Source organism: Lichenostomus cassidix, chromosome 5 (assembly GCF_008360975.1).
Source record: "Lichenostomus cassidix isolate B80296 chromosome 5, HeHo_3.0, whole genome shotgun sequence".
NCBI lineage: Eukaryota > Metazoa > Chordata > Aves > Passeriformes > Meliphagidae > Lichenostomus > Lichenostomus cassidix.
In genome coordinates this window covers 11,462,681-11,486,203 of record NC_139486.1, presented here as the reverse complement: position 1 = coordinate 11,486,203, position 23,523 = coordinate 11,462,681, and the positions used below count along the sequence as shown (strand labels likewise).

Sequence of the window (23,523 nt, the reverse complement as noted above, 5' to 3'; positions counted from 1 at the left end):
GGAGAAGAGTGGGATGGATATTTCAGTGTAGCTAATATGCCTGTGTTCCCCCTCCTCCCCAAAAAATAAATTGGGAATTATTTAAATAAAAATTTAGAAAATAAAAGTTATTCCAAAAGCAGGGAAGTTACTGAAGCCTGTCTGTATTTTGAGTCTGACTACAAATCTTCTTCAGTTTCTTTCTCTGGAGCTTCTGCAGTGTCTTTCACATTTATTCAGCTGCTTAACATGATTAAGCCTTGAGGGAAAAATATTGAGGCCTTCTGTGAAATTTGGTTGACACTGGTCAACAGGTGCAAAGTAGCCACAGGTGAGATGCACAGAATAATGTGGTTGTTGTGACAGTATTATTTCACAAACCTTTTTTTCTGTGGAAATCCAAAAACATGAAGAATTACTTCTAAATATCCTTAACAGTGATGTGGAAGAAAGGATTCTGTTCCCTCATGTTAACTAAAAAGAGTTTTGGTTCCTTGTATCATAACTTGCAGAAATATCAAGAATTTGAAGTGTTTATCTGACTTTCTTCTTAGCAGCTCATCTGTCCCTCATGGGTGAGCTCTGCACTTTCATCTCTGCAGTATTACTGGGAACTCTTCCAGTTTGCTGTGTCTGTGAAGTAGCCTGTAGCAGAGGATAAAGCAACCTTGTGCTCCTCCCAGCGCAGCCAGCCTACCCGGGAAGAGAATCAGGGCTCGAGATGTCAGTGGAGCAGTGCTTCTAATGAAGCTTGACTGGTAATGTTGTAAGTTAAGCTCTCCAATTATACACAGGATCTGTGTGGGCAGCTGCTGTGCAGTCTAATGTCAAAATGTCATCTGAGATGGGAGAGATAGATGATGGTGTTATCCCCCTTCTGGGTGTGTCAGTAAGATTGCTGGGGTAAAAAATTTTGGTACTTGGAAAAAAAAGAGCTAGAGTAGTTTGAAATTTTTAAGTGACTGTAATACATTATGGGAGTATCTCAAGCTTGAAGGTTTTAAGTGACTGTAATACATTATGGGAGTATCTCAGTTTTTTCAGTTAAGAAATACTGAATATTTTTGCTGTTTGAAAATATAAATAACACCAATCTAACTTTGCTTCTTTTCTAGAAATCTGGCTTTATAGCTGCATCTCGCATACTGCTATATATTAAAAAAAATCTGCTAACAAAGACACAAGGCATCTTATGACTTTGATTCCTTACCCTTCTTGGTTTGTCAATGTTGTCAAGGAAACAACTTTTTGAGAAATTTTGCTCTACTTTTTCAGGTTCTATACAGAGATTACTTGTGTAGGATTTATCTGGCATCAGGACTAGAAAGAACTTTTCCTGAAGTTTCTATTCTTTTCAGTATGTTCATGTCCTTGCTTTTTTAAAAGCAGCTTTTATTTTTAGCTTGTGTCATTTAGCTGCATCTTTAAGGTCATAATGCAGCGAAAGTATCAAGGATTGTTGACACTTGATCTTTGGATGAAGCCTCGCAAAAAGAACTTTAATGACACTTTGCTATATATTTATTCAATAAAGACAACTGTTAGTTATAAATTCTCTTTAAGTTATAGGAGAAAGAAACATTAAAAAAACCCTTGTTCTTCAGAGAAGTTGCTTCATTACTATGGAACTAATGACTTACTGTCCTTTCTCGTACAAATCATGTTTCATTGCAGTAATCATCCCTCTTCAAAGAAAAAGCATTTTGTGGCTGGTGTGGAACTGTGTTGGGTTTGTCTTCCAGCTCGTGCTGGCCTATGTGCTGGTTAGATTGCTGTGGCTGATCTTTACCTTCACTGTGCTTGTGGAGACTTCATTTTGTACTCTTTTTAATAAAACTGCTGTTTTTCTTCTAGGACATATCTGAAAATGTTATAAAAACTTCTGCCTTTCTCAGATGTTTTGGTTGATTGATGGATTAAGAATACTGGATATGATAGTGAAGACTCCATGTGCTTGCGTGTTGTGCATTTGCCAGCTGTGTAACACCTTGCTTCCTGAAGTCAGATTTTGGAATTTGTCCTTTTCTCTAGTCTCCTTGTCTCTTTCCAGATTATAATTTACTCTTTAAAAGAATTTTTCTCATTCTGAACATTGTGACTAGTGCATGGAATTTTGTATTTTTATCTACTAAGGAAGGGACACAGCTGGCTTTTTTATGGTAAAGATGGGAGTTAGGGGTGCAGGTGGTTAGAGCTGACATAGTCATATAAACATGTTAAAACCAGCACTATGTTAACAATGCAGAAGAAATTAAAATTAATTAGGTAGTTCAGTCTTACTCTGCTTGCTGGTGCTGAAATGGTGCTAGTTAAAATGTCCTCATTGCTAACAAAACACATAGCTGCTTGACATAATTAACAGTGTATTTCCATAATTAAAAACTGGTTCTCGTGTTTAATACTGGGTTATGTCACTGACATCAGTGGGTTTAGGATTGCATCTGTATTTTCCAGAGAAGGGGATCTTTAATATTTTGTTTTATTTATTGGGTTTTCCCCTTGTTTTTGTTTGTGTTTTGTTTTTTCCTCCACTTACTAACATTCTTAATAGCCTTGGGAATAATAAATGATTTATTTTTTAGTTGAAAGAATGAAGTTGTAAAGAAAATGTAACTAGCCCAGGCTGACTGAGAAATGCAAGATTCATTAAAGCTCAGGTTTTCAGATAGCTGTTCTAGATCACTAACTGTGTACTGCCTTTCAGATACTACCTCAAATCAGTGCAGGCTGTAAGACTGCAGAAGCTACTTCTTAAAATGAGAAAACCACCGGGTTAACATTGGGGTTGGAGAGAATTTGCCTGTAAATTTGGATTGGGTAATTTCTTCCGAATATAAATTAGTCCCTAAGCACAACTGTCTACCATTATTTTTAGACCCGCTGTGGTAACGTGTTACTCTGTGCCATTGCACAGATAGGCTGTCAGCAGTGGCTGGCAGTGTCCAGCTCTGTTGTGCTGACAAACAGCCACCACTCTGATGGTTGGGTCACCAGAACTTGTCCATAGCTGTTGTCCCTGCTGTGCCAGGTTCTCCCAGAGGATAATGTGCAAGAATGAGACTCGTTAAATTGTTCCTTTTTGTTTGTTTTGTTTGTACTTGTTTTATTGACTGTATGAAGACGATGGTGTCTGATGGTATCTGATTTTATATATGTACACATATCAATATAAAGCTGTAAAGTAAATGAGTGGCCTTAGCTGATTGGCAGATTTATATTAAAAAAAGTTTGATAGTATTGAGGTACAAGCAGGTAGGGTTTCAATTTTGATAGCTACTGTTTAACTGAAGCTTAAGGAAAAAAACATCTAAACGGAGTTGGTCTGTGGTGGTTTTCTCCTTCTTATTTTCAGAAATAAGTCACAGGTCAGCAGCAAGTAGGCAGTGTTTCAGAAGCTGGGAGTGCAGTTGCTAAGGCTGTACTTGTACTGAATAGAACAGTGTTTCTTGTGCCAGTAGTGGATGTTCAAAATCTGTGGGATATTCTTGTGAATGTAGCCAGTCCTTCCTTACCTGTAGGAATTGAGGATAGTTAAGGCAATTTGCCTCCAAAGTCTGGAATTGAGGTGTCTAACACTTACGAGGAATCCCAGCTTTTAATAGAGCACAAATGTTTGTGGCTTGAGGAAGTGATTGATGCTAATGAATATGATTCATAGAGATGAAGGGAAAAGCAGATTATTTAATAAATGGCTATAGTAATTTAGCTAATTATCTCCTGGAGAGTTGCAATACATTTGAAGTTGTCCTTTTTCTGCTGGTAAGATCTTGATTGCTGAAGTGTTTTCTGGGCACGAATACTGTCTGCTAGTAACCACTGCTGGGTTTGTGCTTTTAGGTGTTGAGAGCACATGTGAGTTATTCTTAACACACTACTACACACACCACACTGCATTCTGAAGCTGATGAGAAGCTGCCAAATTTTTGCCATGTTCTTCTCCCATATGGGGTGAGCAATAAGAAACTGAGTGGCTTAAAAGTAATTCTTAATAGCTACCTGTCATTAAATGTGTGTTTCTCTTGAATTACTTGAATATGTGCATCAAACTGCTCTGCTTGAACCATGTAATCCAAAATATGCCTACTGCTGTGTGTGAAGTAGCTAATTTATCTGAAGTAAATTTTTGTGGATACATAGTGTACGGCAGGGGTGGGGATTTAAGTATCTTTGCTATACTTAGCTTTGTCTTATGCTAAAGTAATTCTGATATTTCATATTCTAGAACAAACCATAGCTTGAATCACTAGCTGATTTATAAGTATGTTGTAACTTTTTTTCACTTCTGCCTTTTCCAGGAACTTGCCATTTGAGGAACATCCACAGGGTTAGCCATATTACAATGATTAGTCACAAAACACTTAAAGGTTAACTGCAAACTAGATGGGAATTCTTCACTTTGTTTTGGTGTGTGTGGGAAGTTACTCTCTTGCACTGTCTGCCCAGTATGAATGCACAGTTGCTATTTTGTAGCTACAGAAAAACCTAGTCATGCTCATAACTTTTAGCTGGCTGAAAATGTGATCTCTCTGAGCATATTCCTTAGAGTCAATGGTTTATGGAAAATTGGTGATTTGCTTCAGGCGTAGATGTGCCAGAATCTTTCTGCACCATAAAGAACATACTATGTTAAAAGATGACGACTGATGTCCTGGCAGAAACACTTTGCTCTTGAGAAGGATAGAGTCACTAGCAACTGATGATTTTAAATACCCTTTACTGGATATATACACTTATCTACAAATTGCTTTTTGTTGTGAGCATTACTTATAATGTAAAGGTTGCCTGACTTCAGAGTAAAAAATGGTGATTCTCTTTTCTTTCATCAATTTTGTCTCTTTTCTTCCCTTGTCAGCTTGCCTTGTCAGCATTTGGTAAACCTTTCTCTCTTGTAAATAGTGGAAATTAGCTAAAACAGATTGGTTGATACAGATGACAAAAACATCAAATGAAATCTCTTTTGGTGTGAATCTTTCTGTTTGGTCTGATTTTGCTCAACTGTTCTTGAGACTGTTATTTCATCTTTTGGCTTAGAATTTCTGATATTTCATTTGGACGGCTTAATACACAGGGTGTTAATGTCCAGGCTCCTTTAGTACAAATCTCTGCAATAATTCAGAGAATACTTAATTTGGATTTTAGAATGGTTTGAGAAAACAGCATACAATAATCTACATGTTGAGTTATGGTGTATGTGGTCCAATACCATAATATTAGCTCTGTAGAGCAGATGAATTCAGTTGAAAAACATGTTTTCAAATGTTGCTTTCCTCTTAGTTTGCTGTAAATTCAGTGATTAGCATCAGAAACATACATATTTGTTCCCCAAAATGTCTAAAGACATTATCTTGTCATACTTAAAAATAAAATAGGAGAAAATACTAATTAGACAGTTTTGCTGTTTATTTATTCCATCCATTCCTTGGCTGTATTGTTATAAAAAGCAAGTAAGCCACTGCTCTGGGGGATTTAAAATGTGCAGTAACTTTGAGGATGTGCACTGTAGGAGCTGGCCTTCAATTAATGCCTGTTTGGCAACCTGTCTTGCCTTAGGGCTAACCTACTATGTTTGGTGGTAGTAATGTTAGTGTAGTAGTATTTAGTACAGTGTAGCCTCCCACAGCCTATTTTATTTTGCTGACCACTTTATATGGAAATAGAATAATTTCTCATGAAACTTGCCAAAAGTTACTACATGACAGTAAGAAAGTGTTTCAGCAGTATTTTTGTTGTTCTTATACAGAATAAAGAAAGGTACAAGAAAGATCTATAGTAAGTTTTACTCCTCCCCTCTATTTCTTCTTTTGGATAAGCCTGAGGAGGTTGATTTTCTCTGAAACATGCTTTGAGCACTTGGAAGAGAACTACAATTGTGATTTTATTGATTAGTTTGGTTGAAGATCACTTTTATCTGAACTCATGTAGTAGGAGTGCAACAACATGGTTTTAATTCTCACTGTTTTTCATCTCCAGAGACTTTAGAACATTTTGGTTTTCTTCTTGCTTTCTCAATCTATTTATAGCTTAAGAAAATGGATTTTGGGAAAGGTGGGTATCATGTAGATCTCTTGAGGAGGTTCTTCCCAAACCTGGCATTGGCAGTATGGGATGCATGCTCTGTTTGGGATCAGGCCTTCTCCTTTCACTGCTAAGAAATGGAGCAGCACTTTCCTGGAGGATGAATTTCTCCTGAGTGAAGCCCAGCTGGCTGCTGGTGTGAGCTGAGTGCTGACTGGGGTTAATGACCTGTAGCACAGAGTGTCTCATCCCCTCTGTTCTCCTGGCAGTCGGCATTGCCAGTGCTTGCAATGGGCTTTGAAGCAGAACAGTAAATCTACACTTAATGCACTCAGGCAGCAGCAGGAACTGGCTTTTAGACAAGGTCAGGAGTATCTTGGCACTATGCACCTTAAGAACATTTAATTTTTCTTTTTTCAGAATGATTTTGCCTGATTTTTCTCTTCAAACATAATCCTTGATGGAAGTTTAATCAAGAAAAAGTTTTCTGGTATAGAATAAAACTGCTATTCAAACTGGACTGAGAGATACAGACCAGTAGGATATCCTTAGAGCATATAATTATTCACACTGTTACCTTGACTGATTAAAAATCCTCTATGTCAAATAATTGGAGAGCAATAGAGTAAACTTAACCTTTTGTACTTTAGAATGCTGTCTAAATGTTTCTTCTCCATCTTGGAGCACATTATTCATTAATCTCTTTTCCAGTGGAAAACTGTCTTTACTCTTAAAAGAACAAAGGACAAAACACCAAGTCATGACTCTTCTGACATCCTGTTCTTGGGGCAATTTTTTTGCTATTTTCAGAGTTTATTTCTGCAAGAAGGTCTTGATCAAGACCAAGATCAGAGTTGATGATCAAAGACTCCTTCCAACTCTGAAGTAATGGTTAAAACTTTTTCTCCAACAGAATCAGGTCAATGCATTTTCTGATTTTCACATTTTTATGTTATACATTGTATTTCATCCCTGAATTCGGTTGCATTTTTCTTTTTGTAATGAAATGGACCTAGCTATAAACAAGAGGGAAGAAAGTATGCAACCCAACATGAATAGTATCTTCAGTATGTGCAGTGGGGTTACCTTTGGCTTGATGATGAATATTTTCAGTCAAGTATCCCTCACATCAGTCTTGTGTTCCATTTGAGTTCCATTAGGGAAATTCAGAAATTTTTGGTTTGTTTCCATCTGATGGTGTGACTAATTAATTTTTAACAGTCCCTTCTGAGAAAAAAATCAGAATTAGTGTTTTTTTTCTCAGTGTTTGCCTGAAGGAGAGTTTCTTAACAAAAGCTACATACTGGCATTTGAACACATATCCCAATATTAGCAGGTAAGCAAAGGTATGCAATCTTCCTGAGCAACAAAATACTTGATTACAGGTCTAATGATAGTTTAAGAGGTGTTTTCAGATGTGCTAAAATCAAGGACTTGAAGCAGATGAACTTAATTATCTTTGTGAATATTCACAATCACATTATGTGCTTTAAATGTCACATTTGGAAATAGTGCCTCATCGCTAGTTAATTAACAATAATTACTCAAGGTAGTACTTACGTTTCTGGAATCTCTTACCTACTGTGAAAAATGTATTTTGCTTCTAAAGGTTTCTCAGTATAAAATCTAGATTTCACTTAAATCATTCTGAAAGTGTTGCAGTAGCTTAGGCCCTCTGTACTCTTTACCTGTACCACTGCAGCATGGAAAACAAATTATTTCATTCCATTTGCTCTGCTACAGCTGGGCAGTGTTTTTAACACCTGAACCATGGTGTGTATAATATTTTTTTTCTCCTTTAAAAAAGCAAGCAGTTGATTTTTTCCTTGGCAGCATAAGAAAAGAGAAATGGTAGCAAATTAGACAGCAGGCTAGATCCATCATGAGGTGTTACAAAGGTGTGTTGACATCTTCAACTAAAGAAATATGGCTTATGATAATACCAGAAGATGTTTTTCCAGTCATAGCACTTATGATCTGTAAGCTTTTCTCTCTCTAAGGATGTTTTTTTCTTGGCAGAGAGTGTTCCACAGCCCAAGATTAGTTTACACTGTAACAAAAAAAAACCCCTTCATAGATCCTAGAAAATCTTCCCCATATTCTATTTTCCAGATTCCCTTTTCTGTCTTTCTTCTCTGCCTTTCAGGCAGAAACTTAATTGAGATATCCAGGGATCCTCTTCAAGATTTTTCTATTAAAATAAGTCCTTCTTCAGTAGTGAACTTTTCTTTCAACTTGTTTTCAGCAGTGCACTTTACCTATGCTTACGTGTGTATGTGTATGTATATTTAAAAAAAAAATTATATATATATTTAAATATATATAAAAAGAGCCTTAAATTGGCAGAAAACCTCTGTTGTCAACTACTTGTACTTAAAAGCTGCATATTCTCTTTGCCTACAGACTTCATTCACCTGCATGAATGGGGTGTCCATTGAAATCCTGGTAATAGCCTGTAACTTACATTTCAGAAAAATATTTTTCTATATAGTAAATTTAAAAAAAAATTTTTTTCTTAAAGTTTTTAATTCAGGACAGTACTTACAACATGCTGAGCAGAAGTTTGATTCCTCAGACATCAATTTCAAGCTAATTCAGAGAATAGAAAGAAAAGCTACTAAAATTTTAGAAACAGACATGAAGATTGATTACATTAATTATCTGTGCTTTGTGCACTGGGAGTGGAGATAACTGCAGGTACATGAAGGCATAACCAAGAGGAGTGATGAATATTTTTCAAGTAGTAAAAGTGTTTTAGTGATGCCAACACAGATGGAGGAGAAGTTGAATAACAGGAAGCTGAAATAATAACATTAATCTGATCGTGGAAGGGTCTTCAACATGTTATGTGAAAATAGTGTTGGAATTGGTAAGCACTTCATTGGGGAAACTTCCCAATGATAATTTTCCAGTTGTAGAATGACTCAGAGAAAACAAGCTTTCACAACCACCAGGTTTTGATTTTAAGTATTTAGGTAATGGCATAGATTCATTCTAACTGAATGGTCTGGTAATGATGTCAAAAAGCTTTCACCCATGTGTCTGCTAGGTCAAAAGGGTTGAAAGAAAACATTTTTTGCTTATTTTTTCTCCTGCTATTATACATGAAGAGCTCTTTTCTTTGTAAAGGCTGATGAGAAATCTGCTCTTGGGTATCTTAATACAGAGTCTGGATTATCGAAAAGCTAGATATGCAGCTGCCAACATTTTAGAAATCATTCACATTTATGTACTTAAATAGGATTTAAATGCTCTTGAAAAATTTGATTAAAACTGGTCACTAATCTCCTTACATTTGTGATAATGTGCAATAGCCTACAATGCTACTAGAATTTTCAAGTAAGCCAAACCACAAAAATTTGCATTAACTTCTAATTTTGAAATTCTTCATTCTGTAAGTCTGCAGTGGCACTGAAGGAAATGCAATGAAATATTTCTAGTGGTGCAGCAACACTTTCTGTGGGTGTGTTGTACTGCTGCTGCAGTGAGAAGTGCTGAACCAAGTTCTGCCTGATGTGGGATTGCATTGATTGAATGCTTGTGTTGCAGCAGTGCCAAGGAGCTGAGCACTCTGGGACCTGTGGTGGACCTTTGGGTTTATGTGCATGTTTCAGGGCTCTGCTGCCCAGAGCAGTTGAGCCAGCTTGGATGCTCAGAGCTGCAGAGTGGGGCTGGTGTGATGCTCTGCTGGGATACACAGGTATTCCTCTGGGATGAGGTTAACTGGGATGTCTCATGGTACCACTGCACTGATGTGCTGATCGAGGAGGTTTGTACTTTGTGACTGTAATCAGAGGCAGCCCCTACTGGTAGAATCCCACAATTATACATTATTGCTTGCTAAATGAAATGTGCTCATCATTTAGAAAAAAACAGGGCAGGGCAGTGGTGTGTATTTTACAAGAATCTAAGTATTACATTTACTTCTCTAGTTTAAAATAACCCAATTGGGTCCTGTGTAAATGCCAGGCAGTTTGCAGGTGTCAGTATGTTCCTATCTACTCCTTGATAACTCTGTCATTAATTCATAGTTTCATGTCAACATCCAAGTAAGAGAAAGTTAGCTTTTAATCTGGTCCTAGGTTTTTAGCAGGAGCTATAATTTTCATTTCCAGCTGCAAAGGTATGCTTTTACACCAGCTGTAAAATGAAAGTTAGTGATACAATCTCCATAATATGCCAAAACCACAACAATTATGCAAATTCGTTCCTTAATTTCTAAACTATTGCTGTAGAGTGTAGTAGATACTTTTTAGCATGTACAATTTGGAGTATTTATAGATGCTTCCACCCACACTTTTGTAGCAGGACTTCTCACTTGAGCTGTACTCCTAGATTAAATTTAAAAAGTCAGATACATCCAGAAATAGCTTTAAAACATTTGGACTATACTAATAATCCCTCTTTAAGGTACAGCTTCTTGTATCTTAAATTGCTGTAGTTTTTCTTCAGCATATGATACCCAGGTAAACCAAATGCAAAAATTTTAGATGGTTATTGGCTTTTAAAAAAAAATCAACCATTTTTTAAAATAAATATATTGTGGCTGTGTTTAATGTTGTTGAATCTATTATCAAAATAAACAGCCCCTTGATACATTAATAAAGAAACACCTGTTTACCAAAGTCTTTTGGAGAATGTGAAAGAAATAAGTAGTTGTTCTTTGAAGGTTATTTTGAATCTTAAAATTTGATGCAAATTGAATTTTGAATTTTGAATTTTGAATCTTAAAATTTGATGCTTTGCATTGATGAAAAACATAATCAAAGATCTGTTGTTCAAATTGGCTGTATGACTTTACTACATTGTAGGGAATGTAAGTGAGAAGTGAAAACTCTCTGCTGACTTGATGAACATTAGATTTGCAAATTACCTACCAATGCCCTTTGGGACAAAGCTCTTCATGAAATCATTGTCAATAACTTTCTGTTGGGTTGACTTATAGAATAGGTTGTTCAAGATTTCACAGGAGAGAGATTAAATGTTATAAAGTACAAAGTACAGAAACTCCGTAGGGCAATCTAAATGATGTTAGAGGAACTGAGCTATATTACAGAGAATATTAAACATATTTGCAATCTTCTGTTATTTGTCACAGGAATGCCAGGCCCCTTTTTGTCTAGTGGTTTCCATAGATGTGCAAAGGAGAATAACAAAAGCTAATCAGTTTTATGTAAAGCTGTTAATATGTAGATACTTGACTCCCCTAAAAGAAAAAAAAAAAATCTGAGTATTTTTAATAATGTGTGTTGATGTTGTCTAAATTGCTTGGCAAAGAGGAACTGCTGTAATCACTTCATTTGAAAAATGAATATACTTAAAAAGAAAATAGCATGACACAGCCAATGCTGTATATCTGTGCTAAAATTAGTGTGAATTAGTCAAGTTTCAGTTCACCTGAGACAGCTGGAGTAATGCTGGTGGGGACCTTACCTACTTGGGAAAAAAACCCAAACTGTCCCCCTCTTTAGTGTCGACAAATGGATATGAAGGGTGGAAATGGGTGTAATGGCTCCAGCATGCTGGAGATAAATGTGGAAGTGAAATATTTTTGTTATGAGCAACAGAACATGGGGGGAAGCTGGAAGGGGAGGTGAAGTTGCTGTTGGTCACAGTAAACATGACGTAGTCACAAGCCCTGCATTGTGCCTGGCCTCCCATCAGGACCAAGGCTGAGTTATGGTGATGGCTGCACTGAGTGAAAAAACTGAGTTTTGCTGCGTGCTTGGAGGGAAGCTGCAAAAAAAAAAACCAAGTTGTTTTACAACTTTTCTAGGTAGCTGCTGTAGAGCAGGATTTTCTCTGTTACATTTAAAAGTCGGAAATTTGCTGAGGGTTAATGTGTGTGTGCTGCTGCACACGAGATGAGCATCCCCATCTGTGGGGCAAACTGTTTTGAGTGAACAGATTTTATAGGAGGCACTGAATATCCTGGGAGTCAAATGTATAACTTTGAGAAATCCTGTTGGGGCATCTGCCTCTTGTACTTCCAAGTACTAGATACTCCTCGTGAGTTGCCAGGAAATGCAAATATCCTTAATATAATAAATCACTTGTATCTCCCCACACTATCTCCCCACATTATCACACATCATCATTCTGTGGTGCTCTTCAGCTCATAGGAGTCAACATTATTTTTCACAGACTTTATTCTGGATAGAATCTACCTTCATCCATCCAGTGGAGACCCACCTGAACAGGAGTTCTTGTTGCAGAGATTTGGACCTTGTTGAGATCTTCCTAAGAGGAATAATTAGTGTGGATTATGGAAGGCAGCTTTGTGTTAGGAGCTGACTGGAGGCTCTTTGCATAGGAAGCAGTACTTCCCATTCAAATGCAGCAATTTAATCTGTGTGTTAGAAGGCAGAACATTCACAACACAAGGAACAGTTTGTTCCAGGGGAAGGAGGAGACCAAACCTTGCTCTGAGAGACCTTTGCCACTTGGACCATAAACTTCTTGTATGTTTTTCTCATTACTTTCCTCAGTGCTTAGAGACACATGAACATTATAATAGCTCAGTAATGGTACAAACAGTTGTAATAAAGCAGGATGTTTTCCTCAAGAAAAATAGGAAAAATTCTCAGTCTGGGTGACTCTAGTATAACTCTAACAAGTGGAGCTTCCTATATTGTACATCCGTCCTGCTAATTAACATATTATGCAAAAAAATCTTGAAAAGAGCTCAACCGAAGTTTATCCCTGTAGCCTTTAGGCAAGGTGTATTCTTCAGAGCAGCTTAAAAATATTCAGTATAATTTTAAATCAGCTATCCAAATAAATTACCTTTTTTGGGTTCTCTCTTGTTGTTCTGGCTAACCTGATTTCAGTGCAAAGTTATCTCTGCTACATAACTGAAGTTTAGTCTTATCCTCAGTGTCACTTAAATAATCAGACTGCTTGTTGTATTTATCAAAATGTATTTCACTCTGGGAAAGGAAAATATCTGCTCTTACTTCAAGACCTTTACTGCAAGAACCTCATCAAACTGTGGGCTTGCAGCCATCTTTTCTCTTCAGCCCTGTTTCTGAACTGCAGGATAAGCTTATTTCTGTGGAAACAAAGCAGGATGTTAAAGTTGTACAGCTGCCAGAGGGAGCTCTGGTGTTTCTTCCTCTGAAGGTAAAGATGACTCCAGCTTGTTTCTGTGTGATACAGCTTCAGTAGAATGCTGCCACAAGCTGTCGTGGGAAGTCCTGCATTACTGATTCATCTGGACATTAAAATATGTAGCCAAAACCAGATGTATGATAACGTGGGTCCTACACCTTAGTATATGTTCAACTTTTTTGCAGTTCCCAGTGTGTCTAGATTAGTGTAGTTTTCAGAGGTTGCATTTTCGAGGCCTTTTAGAGGGATGAGTGAATGTTGTGTGCAATGTGACTGATTCACTTATCTCCACTTGAGGTCTTGGTGCTGCAGAGTTTATGCTGAAACCAGCAGTGAAGGGAGGTACAGCACAGAGGATGCTGAACTGACATCTCTGTCAAGTGTTTGCTGGCAGCTCTGCTGCTGTCCCACAAGTGTCTTTCTGGCATTTAAAGGACTCTAAGGCAATAGGTTTCTCCTTAGAGTGGTCTGATATCAATGAAAAGGAAAGTGTTTCTCCAAATCTTAAAATAGGGGAAAGAGGAAAGAATGCTGCTCTTACCTCTATTACATCTCCATTCCTTTGGAATCTTTTGTTTTAAGAACAAAGGAGAACTGGGAAAACTAGCTGTCTGCCAGAATAAAAGTCAAAAGAAGGATCAGCGTGTTTAGAGATCTTGATCTCATTTAGTGAAGAATTTATTCTGTGAATGTCTGCAGTTTTCTAGTGTCTTTTAAAATGATACATGTGGTATAAAACATTCTAACAAACAAATCTGTGCTTTTGTAGAAGGAATCAATGTGTTTTGAAAGTCTAACAGAGTAATTTATTTCCCTGAAGTTTTTAAAGGAAAATAAAATGGTTTCAGGAGAATTTTGTTACTGATGATATTTTGGTTTCAAGGAAGGAAACTGGAACTGTGAAGATTTCACTCGGCAATGTAGAAAAAATACATAGAAGTAATGAAAATAAACATGTCAGTTTACTCTCAACTTAATACTGTCAAAGATGTAACTAATAAAAAATGCTAGCAACTGCATGATGGCTGTGTTTTGAACAGTTTTGTACTATAGGTTCTAACTGACATGTTAATTAAAGGTCTAACAGTTATTACCAGAAACTAGGCTGCTTTTTCACACCCCTCTGTGTCTCTGCCAACTTCTTTGTAGTCAATAGACTTGATAAAGTTTGATAGTTCTTTGGTTCTTCAGTATGTCTTCTCAGTTTCTGGTTTACATTCCCCTGCTGGGATGGCAGTCATTCCTGTAGAGAAATTCAGATGATGGCTGAGGAACTCTGAGTTGTGTAACTACTTCTCTTCAGTTGCCCACTTTCCTGGAAGTATTTTTGATGGCATGATCATCTTACTGAGCTTGTTTCAATTTTTTTTTTTATTTGAGTGGGGGTGGAACCTATGCTTCTGGTAGTGTTCAGTGAACAAGTAAGATATATAGCTCCTGCTGACTTTAATTTGTTTAAACTGATTTTGTCGCTTTGTAATGTGTTCTTGTTGCATTGCAATACAAATGTGCCTTGTATTACATTGTGATAGTAAAAATAAATGCATATTTGAAACTTGTAACCCTCATCTCTGTTTAGAAAAACAAACTTCTCTGCCAAACACACTGTACTGGAGTAAACCTTGTGCCCCTAAAACTCAAAGCTTAGTGCCATATCCTAACTAGATGTTCACTGGAAAGGCTACAAAACAATTAAATGAAATCAGATGGCCCATGGGTGTGGTATAAAACACATTTAAAACAAAACAAAACCAACCAACAAACAAAAAACTCCCACCCAAATCCTCCTCAGACATGGTTTTATTTCCCAGTGAATACAGGAAATGTTCTGAAGCTTATGTTAAAAAACATGTCTTTAAAAAGACCACCTCAAGTTTAAAACCCTTTTGTTTAAATAGTGATCAACGATATTAATTAACGCATATCTTGAGCCTGTAACACTTATATAACTTATAACACTTAAAAAGCATAATGCTACTTTATCTTCTCCTTTAATGGAATCTCCTTGATTTTTCATTTGTTTATTAAATAAAACAAACCTTAAATGTTACCATTCTGCCAAATAAAGGAAGTATTAGATTTAGTTTGATTGTTTTATTAGATATATCTTCTACAGGCCTGTCTTTCTCAGCAATCATATAGTGGTAACTGACTTTCATAAACTTCTTCTGCGTTGTGTAAAAACATCCATGTGTGCATGGAACTGATACGCCATCAAAGAGGAGAATTTCATGTGTGTGTGACTCAGAAGCTTGGAGTCACAAAAAAGTAGATTATTACATATCCACTGCTTATGTTACCATGTGTAAATAGCCTGAAAGAAACTGCCTGTTCAGCTTTGTTATTTTTGTGAAGCCTGAGTGTTGAATGGAAATAGTTCAGTATAAACCTGGAATGATTTCAGCTCAACAGGCTTGGCTACAAATATGCCATAATAAAAAGTAAGTTCTACAATGTGTGCCATGAAAGTACTCAGAACTGCTGCTGAGTTACTTTGAAACTTTTAACTGTGTTTTCATGTAAATAACATGTCAGGCCAAGATTTCACCCTGAACTTGTTCATACTTTGACTGTATTTTAGTTCTTATCATAGTGATGTTAATTTTAGGGAAAAAATTCTTTATAAACAAACTAATTCTAATCTCTAGCTTCAGTTTATAAGAGCAGCAGGGCTTATTTCTGAATAATTACATAATATTTCAGCAGTTATTTACATATGTGCTTGAATATGAGTATTTTGCTAGTTCATGTTATTGCATCCATGCATGTGTTGCTTGTCAGTGTTTAGCAGGATTTCATCTGGACACCAACTCTGGGTAAGTGCTGTGCAGCACCTGGATGTGCAGGCTTCCCTCTGAGAGGATTGTGAAATGCTGGAGGATTGAGCTTGTTTATCCAGACACTGCATGTAATTAACAGGCAAAGAATATTGAAACCAGCAAATAAAAATAAGTTCTCATCCCAACTATTCATCCCATCTGCCTGTGTAATTCCAGGCACGAATGAGATCCAAGAAGTAGGAATTCAATCAGAGTCCATGTGTTCTTTACTTTTTCCATTTTTGAATCAAGTGGATGAAAAAAAGAGTTTTTACAGATGAGATTAGTATGTCCTGAGGACACTTTGGATACAATGGGAATATATTATTTACAAATTCTCTAATAGAAATGTCTGTAAAATATTTATATCATTATTGTTCAGTGTCTTACTGTTACTGTTTTTAAAATATAATTTACTCCTTTCTGAAGAGTTCTGTTTGCCAGTATTGACTTGAAAGGCTCCCATGGAGGCAACATTAATTATTTACATTGGCAGAACCCCAGACAGTTTGTATACTTTAAAATTATTTATGTCTCCATTTTTTCTTGGTTGATTAGACTTCCCTCGTAAGTCTAACTTTTGAAGTAAGGAATTGTTAAGTCTATTTAAATGAAGTGTAGTAGCTCTTGTTAAAGCTTTACCAAGAATATTTCTTTATTGTATTTGATCAGGTGGGTAGCTCTTGCCACAGTGGTATGGGGCTTTTCTTTCCTTTTTACAGAATTCTGTTTTATTTGTCTTGTCTCTCCCTTTGTCAGCCTAAAATGTCAATGCTTTAATGTTTTCTAGAAATCATTTTGTAGGATGCTGGCAGGTCAGAGTGCACTTTTGGTAAGGTTGTTGTTTTCCTATTAATGGTGAAACCACCCAAACGAAGCTTCACAACTAACAATTATGGAGCCTTCCTTGGGGAAAGGGCTGCTGAATTTCTGTGGGAGGGAAGATTAAAATAAAACACACCAAAGAATTGGACATGTGTTTCATAGGCATGGTTGGTGTGAAGCTCATGTAGAGCTTGTACTTTACCTTTGCTGGATTCTGTAGGATTAATGCTTTTTGATACATGTGCAAAGCAGTTTTCATACCACTGAGTAGTTTCTAGTAGTAGTGCCAACTAGTTTGCCACAAGTATTATAACTTAAAATGCTTCTGTGTGAATAAAGCCCCCTACAAAATGAGAACTAGCTTATGTCTAATCCACTGTGTTGTTTTGGGGTTTTGTTTGCTTGCTTTTTTGTTGTGTTTTTTTCTTTTTCTTTTTTTGTAAAAGAGAAGATTTTACACCTCATTGGTTTGATTAATACACGAGATGATTTAATATTAAAAATTTCATGGAAAAATAATGAATTTAGACCTTATTCTGGCTGTCTCAGTAATTGAATTTATTATACTTTGCTACTTTCCGTTCTCCTTGTTTCTACAGTAGTAAGGGTAGTCTAGTAATAAGCTATCCAAATACAAACTCTTATTCTCTTATTCAGTTATTAAAGCAATAATAAAAGTTGGTTCTTCAGATTAATAAGATAATTGCATTTTGAGTTACAAATGCTTCAAGAAGAAAGCTAGTGGAAATCTGTAAATGTTCAAATGACAGCATTGATATATACTTCTTACACCATGTGTAGATTAGGAAGAGGGATGTCATTTAAAATATGTTCCCTAGAACACTTTAAACATTCCTGAAACAAGTATTCAACACATCTGAAAATGTGTTAGCTTTATCTAGCTATACAAAATCTTGCAGAAAAACTTTTTTTGTGGACAGTTTGTTTAAAAATTAAGCTGATATGTCCAAAATGTCATCACTCATAGTCCATGTAACATTCTGAACATCTATTTACATCCTTCATAACTATATGAAAGTAAGTTTATTAGCACTTGAAGGTTATACACAAAGTGACCTTAGCTCACAGGTTTTTTTTGAGCTTAATTTAGTTTTTACACGGTTTAACTATGGGTTTAGACAAAAGAGTTCAAGTGATCTCTTTCCTAGTTCTTTCAACAAATTTTGCTTTGTACTACAACAGTAATATTTAGGTCAATATTTAAAGAAGACATGAATTGAAACAAGAATGAAACATTTTCAGTATTCCTGTAGTTTAGGAATTTATGCATATTGCATGTAAGATCATATTTTTTTTCACACAGTGGCTGGAGAAGCTTACACACACCTACCAATTCTAATGCTTGGCCATTTGTTGCTTCCCTTCTTGGCATTCTCTTGTCTCTGTTCTTTGAACAAAAGAATGTACCTGTTTGTGTAACCCCTTGTCCTCATTTCTGTTGGTTAGAGATAACCAAGGGGCACTTTTAGCTCTAGCAATCCTCCCCAAAGCTGCACCTCATCCAATTGGGGAATCTGAAGAAACAGTTAACAGCAGGAGATGTCTTTTTAGAATTTTTCCTTGAGACTATTTCTGCCTTCTGGTCCATTGATTTTCAAAGAACCATTTTAAATAACAGTTCTGAGCCTGCTTTGAAAACTAGAAAAGACATTTTTTGTAGATAGTGCGAGATAGTCTGTAGATAGTCTCCTTCTCTACTGTATTTGTTAGAAATTACAGTAGTTGTTAGATACTGATGAGATCAGAAATTCAGTATGGTTCCGGGAGTACCATTCTGTCGCTGTTGAGCAGCTAGCAGAGTAATGAATGCATCAGTTCTCAGTGGCAAGAAGGAATGACCTTTATTGTTTTGATTTCATCACATATATAGAGTTCTCAAAAGTCACCCAGATTGGTCAGTCAGAAGCCTTCCCCCAGGCCTGATTGGCCAGGCCTGCACTGTCCAAGTTCTGGGACACTGTTCCAATAACATCCAAACTTTATCTTTATTTACAAAACACAAGAAAACTTCTCATGGGAAAAACTTGTGCTAGCCACACCATTCTCTTCAATCTCTGCATGCTAGCAGATATGGCATGCTCCTCTTTCAGACCTGAATTTAGTTCTGCAGTTAAAAAACAAAGTAAAAAATCCAAATCAGTTTTCTTTCCTTGAGACACATCAGGGAGCAGTGCTGTTCCAAAAAAGGGAAAGGAGAGGCTCATGTCTTTTCACCTTCAAAAGTCTGTGGAGCAGCCTGAGTGTGCTGTGGAATGGAATAGAATGTATTCCAGTCACAGTGTAGTAATTTCTTTCTGCTTCCTGTAACTCAGTTCTAGCTGACATCATCCTTGAACAGGGCTGTTTCATAAATGCCAATCATATATTTATATTAATTGACAAGTTTGAAATGATTTCTTTCTGTAGTTCATTAGGAGCCATCGACAGAGGAAGTTGGTAACACAGCTTGGCACAACTTGGCTAAATTGGGGGGGAAGAGCTCTTTTAGTATGGATGTTTTGTTGAAATTAACATGAATCCATCCATTAGAAAAGTTTTTCATTCTGTTACACATGCCCCAGAAATTAATTTCTTGTTTAGTATTCTTGACTGGCTCTGCTGTAGTGCCTTTATGCATGGAAATTCAAAATGCATACAACTTAATTCCTCTCTTGCTTCCAACCTCTAATTTATCACAATTGAATCATTGTTCTCGGGTTCACTGTGCAATTAGTGACTGCCTGCTTGAATATATGCACCTTTCTTTTTCCAGAAGTCAGGCTGCTGGATTTTCTTTTCTGCAATCTAATTTGCCTGGAGGCAAGTGCATCATAGATAATCATGGGATGACAGTGAAAGAGATGTGCTCAATCCCTAATTTATCAGTCTTCGTGTGCTTAATGAGTTCCCATATTACTTTGGTTCCTCTGCTTCTCTTACAGTGTCCTTTTCTCTAGGAATGAATCCCTAGTTTGGATGATCAGTAAGATAAAAGCCTTTCCTTTGTGCCTCATGAGCTGGTTGATAGTGCAGCAGACCCCAGAACATTATTCTGTGACTGCTATTTGCTTGAGTATCAAGTGCTTACCCTCTCCTGCTTTCTGCTGTGACTTACCAAGAGCGTTTTTATTATCTTCAACCCAAATGAATTTATTTTCAAAGGCTGTTTTCCTGAAAGCTTTTAGTCAGAAAATAGGATCTGGAAACATATCATTTATAATAAATCTCATCTCTTAGACTGTATAGTTGTTTATGTGATTTGTGAACTCCTGATCTCAAGGGTGAGGACGTCTGGTTATGTTACCTAAAATACATGTTACAGTATTTTCATAGCTTTTCTAGGCTATACAGGAAAGCAAACAACTTCTGAAGCTTTTATTTCCAAATGCTATGGAGAATGTGAAAGAGCAATTGAATTACAATGTGCCTCAGAGAAAGTAAAAGGAAAATTGCTTTTGTAAGGAAATCTCTGGTATAATTTTGTCACTTTGCTGTTTGTACTTGCCATTTTGGCCCCATATATTAATCCTAGCAGAAAACTATGTAATCACCATACTTTCTATAATAGGGGAGGAAATGAAATGAAAACAATTTATGTGAAAGAAATGGAAATGTAGTATTATAAATAGTGAAGCACAGAAGAGTAAGAAATAATAGTGAAATATGAACCAGTTTGATAAAATAAAGTCAATTTTAATAAAATCAGAAAAAAATTAAAGTTTTCATTATACCTTAATGTCAGAAATGAAGAAAAATCTTTGAACATAACTAGCTAATTTCAAAGCTTTGAGTCTTGGCTGTTTTCTTTCAAATATTGTATAATTAATTAGCTAATAATAGCATATTTAGGGGAGGTAATATGGTAATATATGTAATTTTCCTAATGACAATTGCATATTTCATTTTTTGTGATTCATATAAGGGGAAAGGATGGACTGGTTGTTGTTCATAATGTATAACATTGCTCGAATGTGTGGCAATAAGCAATATTTTCAGAGTAGCAGGATGAAATGTGTGCTTATAACTTTTTAGCTCAGCAATTAAAATCACAATGGTGATCACAAGATAAAAGAGCAACATCAGGTTTAATGATAATTCAATATTTTGTCTACAAATAATACTGAGTTTCTGTGAGAGCTGAGTTTTGAAGTCAAGCTACAACACTTAAACACAAATTATTGGTAATAATAATTTAATATAAATATGTCTTCCTTTGGCAGATGTATAATCATGTCTAATCTTATAACACTTGATACATGTGTTTCAATGCCTATGAAGGAATGTGTATATATATCTCAGCCTCTGTATTTTTAGTGAGCTGTTTTCCCTGCCCAAGTAATTTATTCTGTACTAAATATGACCTTTATTTCATGTAAATCTCAGAATTTATTTTATAAATGTTTATTGTAAGGGTATTCGTTACCAGGTATGTTTAAAGTTTAGCACCTTTTGGTATTTAAAGTGCAATTTTCTAAATAGTTCTAAGACACTTCATTTATTAAAAAAAAAAAAGACTTTGAAATTCTTATGACTTCTTAATTATTGTGTTGTGGCCTTTATCTTCAGCCTTAGACTGGTTTTGAATACAAATCGTTTTTTTGAGTTTATGTATAGATGCCACTCAGAAGAATATGTTTGAGATCCTCTTCTGGTAAAGAGGCTGTAATTCATGTTCCTTTTTGGCAAAGAAGGTATGACCCACTTGACTCACTTGAAACAGGAGTTTATAATGGCCCTAGTTCCTAGGATATGGAAGAAGTGAGTGGAAAAAAGACTAGAAAGGCCCTTATTTCCACACAAGTTATTCTTGACACACTTGACTCTCTCAGTTGAAATTAAAACCCTGAAGTGCCCATCACCCTGGAGAATCTGCTGATCTGACATCTGAGTCTTGGGCAGAGAGATGCAAACTCGAATGCAAAGGACTCCCCCCTTGGCAACCTCTCCTTTTGTCAGCAATGGATGCCTGTGTGGAGCAAGTGCCAGCTGCTGAGTGGGGATTCCTCTCAAGCTTTGGACAGAGTGCAGTGGAGCTCTCCCATGAGCCACATTTTTTTCACCTACATTTGGCAATGGAAATACACAGAAGTGGGGAAGCACCTAAGAGTCTCCCTAAGGAAATGCAGACATGATGGTGGCTTTGCAGTGGTCCTGAGATGGGATTTGAAGCATTTTCCCCTTGTAATGAAATATAGTAGAGTCTCCATTTGTGCATGTAACACGGTTAACATCTCTGTCACTTTGAGGCACAGAATGGTGCTCTAACCTGGGGCAGACACATTCTGTTAGAGCTGAGTGTTCACTGCTCAGCTGAGTATTTCACCCTAATGCCTGGTGAAAACTGATGAAGCTGAGTAGGAGCAGGGGAGGAGAAGCACTGGACTGAAGTGGGGCCTGAGGGGGGAAGATGCTCCTCTAAGTGTTTGTTTAACTCTTGGTCTTTTCCCTCAAAACCCAAATCTGTAATTAAGAGTTTACATTAATTGGCAGTAAACTAAGTGAATTTCCTCAGTCAAAACTGCCTTGCCCGTGCAGCTCTAACTCCAGAAAGCATTGCAACACCACCATTACCTGGGCAAAAAAGGCCTGATGGAAAGTAAAACAATGAGAGAAATGTGTTATTTGGTAAGTTGTCCTTTAGGTGTGGTCAGTGATGTCATCCACAGGAGTGGATCACTTGTTCCATCTCACATATTGGAGGGAAATGTGCAGCTTTAAGAGTGTGCTATTTCCAATTACACAGCTTTTTTAAATGAAGCATGAACTCAAAAGTGCTGTAGAACTTGTTTTACTTCACCTTCCTTGTGAAAATTGAGTTTTTGTACTTAATCTCTGAAACATGACAGAAAATATCTGAAGCATGTACCACCTGCTTTTCCTTTCATCTTGATTCATTCATTAGCTTCCTCGTATTAAAAGCCCTCCAAGACATAATTAACCCTTTTTTGATACTGTGAAACTTGAAACAATCATTAAAACTCATTAAAACAGAGAAAGGTACTTTCAAAAGGAGTTTAATATCAAAATTTCCTTGATTTTTTTTTACTTGTGAATAGGGTGGAATACTGAGGGTATGGCCATCAAGGTTTCAGTCTTTACTGCCTAGTCAAGTAATTAATGATAATTGGTTGTTTTGCATTGCAGAACTGTGCTTCGTGATAGAAGAGCCTTTGATAAAATAATTTTCTATAATGGAATGTTGTCTTCTGAGTATGCATTATATAATGATACTTTCAGCAAGTCCTTTTTGTCCAGTTAGAAGAAAATATAACTGAAGATAAAAATAAGTTACCTAAAGTTTCACTTTTTTGTCCCTCTTCACATTCTCAGCCCAATAGGTATTATATTGTACAACCACAGGATATTTCATAATCCAGTTTTTAAAGACAAAGAATATTCATATTCAGGAAAACAGTTTTGATATTTAGCCTTCTGTCACATAACTGATTATACTGGATCTTTATATGGGTCATTTGTTGCTAAACTTCTAATTTTATCTTAAAACTCTGACAAAAAGAGAACCATGGAAAAAGGGTGTGCTTTTAATTTTTGTCAACTCTACTTGGTAGCTAAATTCAAAGTAGTTGAATTTTCTAAAATACATTACTTAGAAACCAGTGCTTGTCCTTTAAAAATTGCAGTTAAAATATGAGCAGGACTATTTATGTTCAGAAAATGCTTCTTTTTATGTACTTAAAAAAACCCATTGGATAACTAGTAGGATTTTTAGAAATTCTCAGAAATTCAGAAAATGAAAAATGAGAGGACATAGACC

General features: G+C 36.3%; 1 protein-coding gene across 2 annotated transcripts in view; it reads left to right on the top strand.

The window, feature by feature from the left end:
* Positions 1 to 23,523, top strand: part of WDR25 (WD repeat domain 25) — a 61,041-nt gene that overhangs the window by 10,571 nt on the left and 26,947 nt on the right. The window lies entirely within an intron of this gene.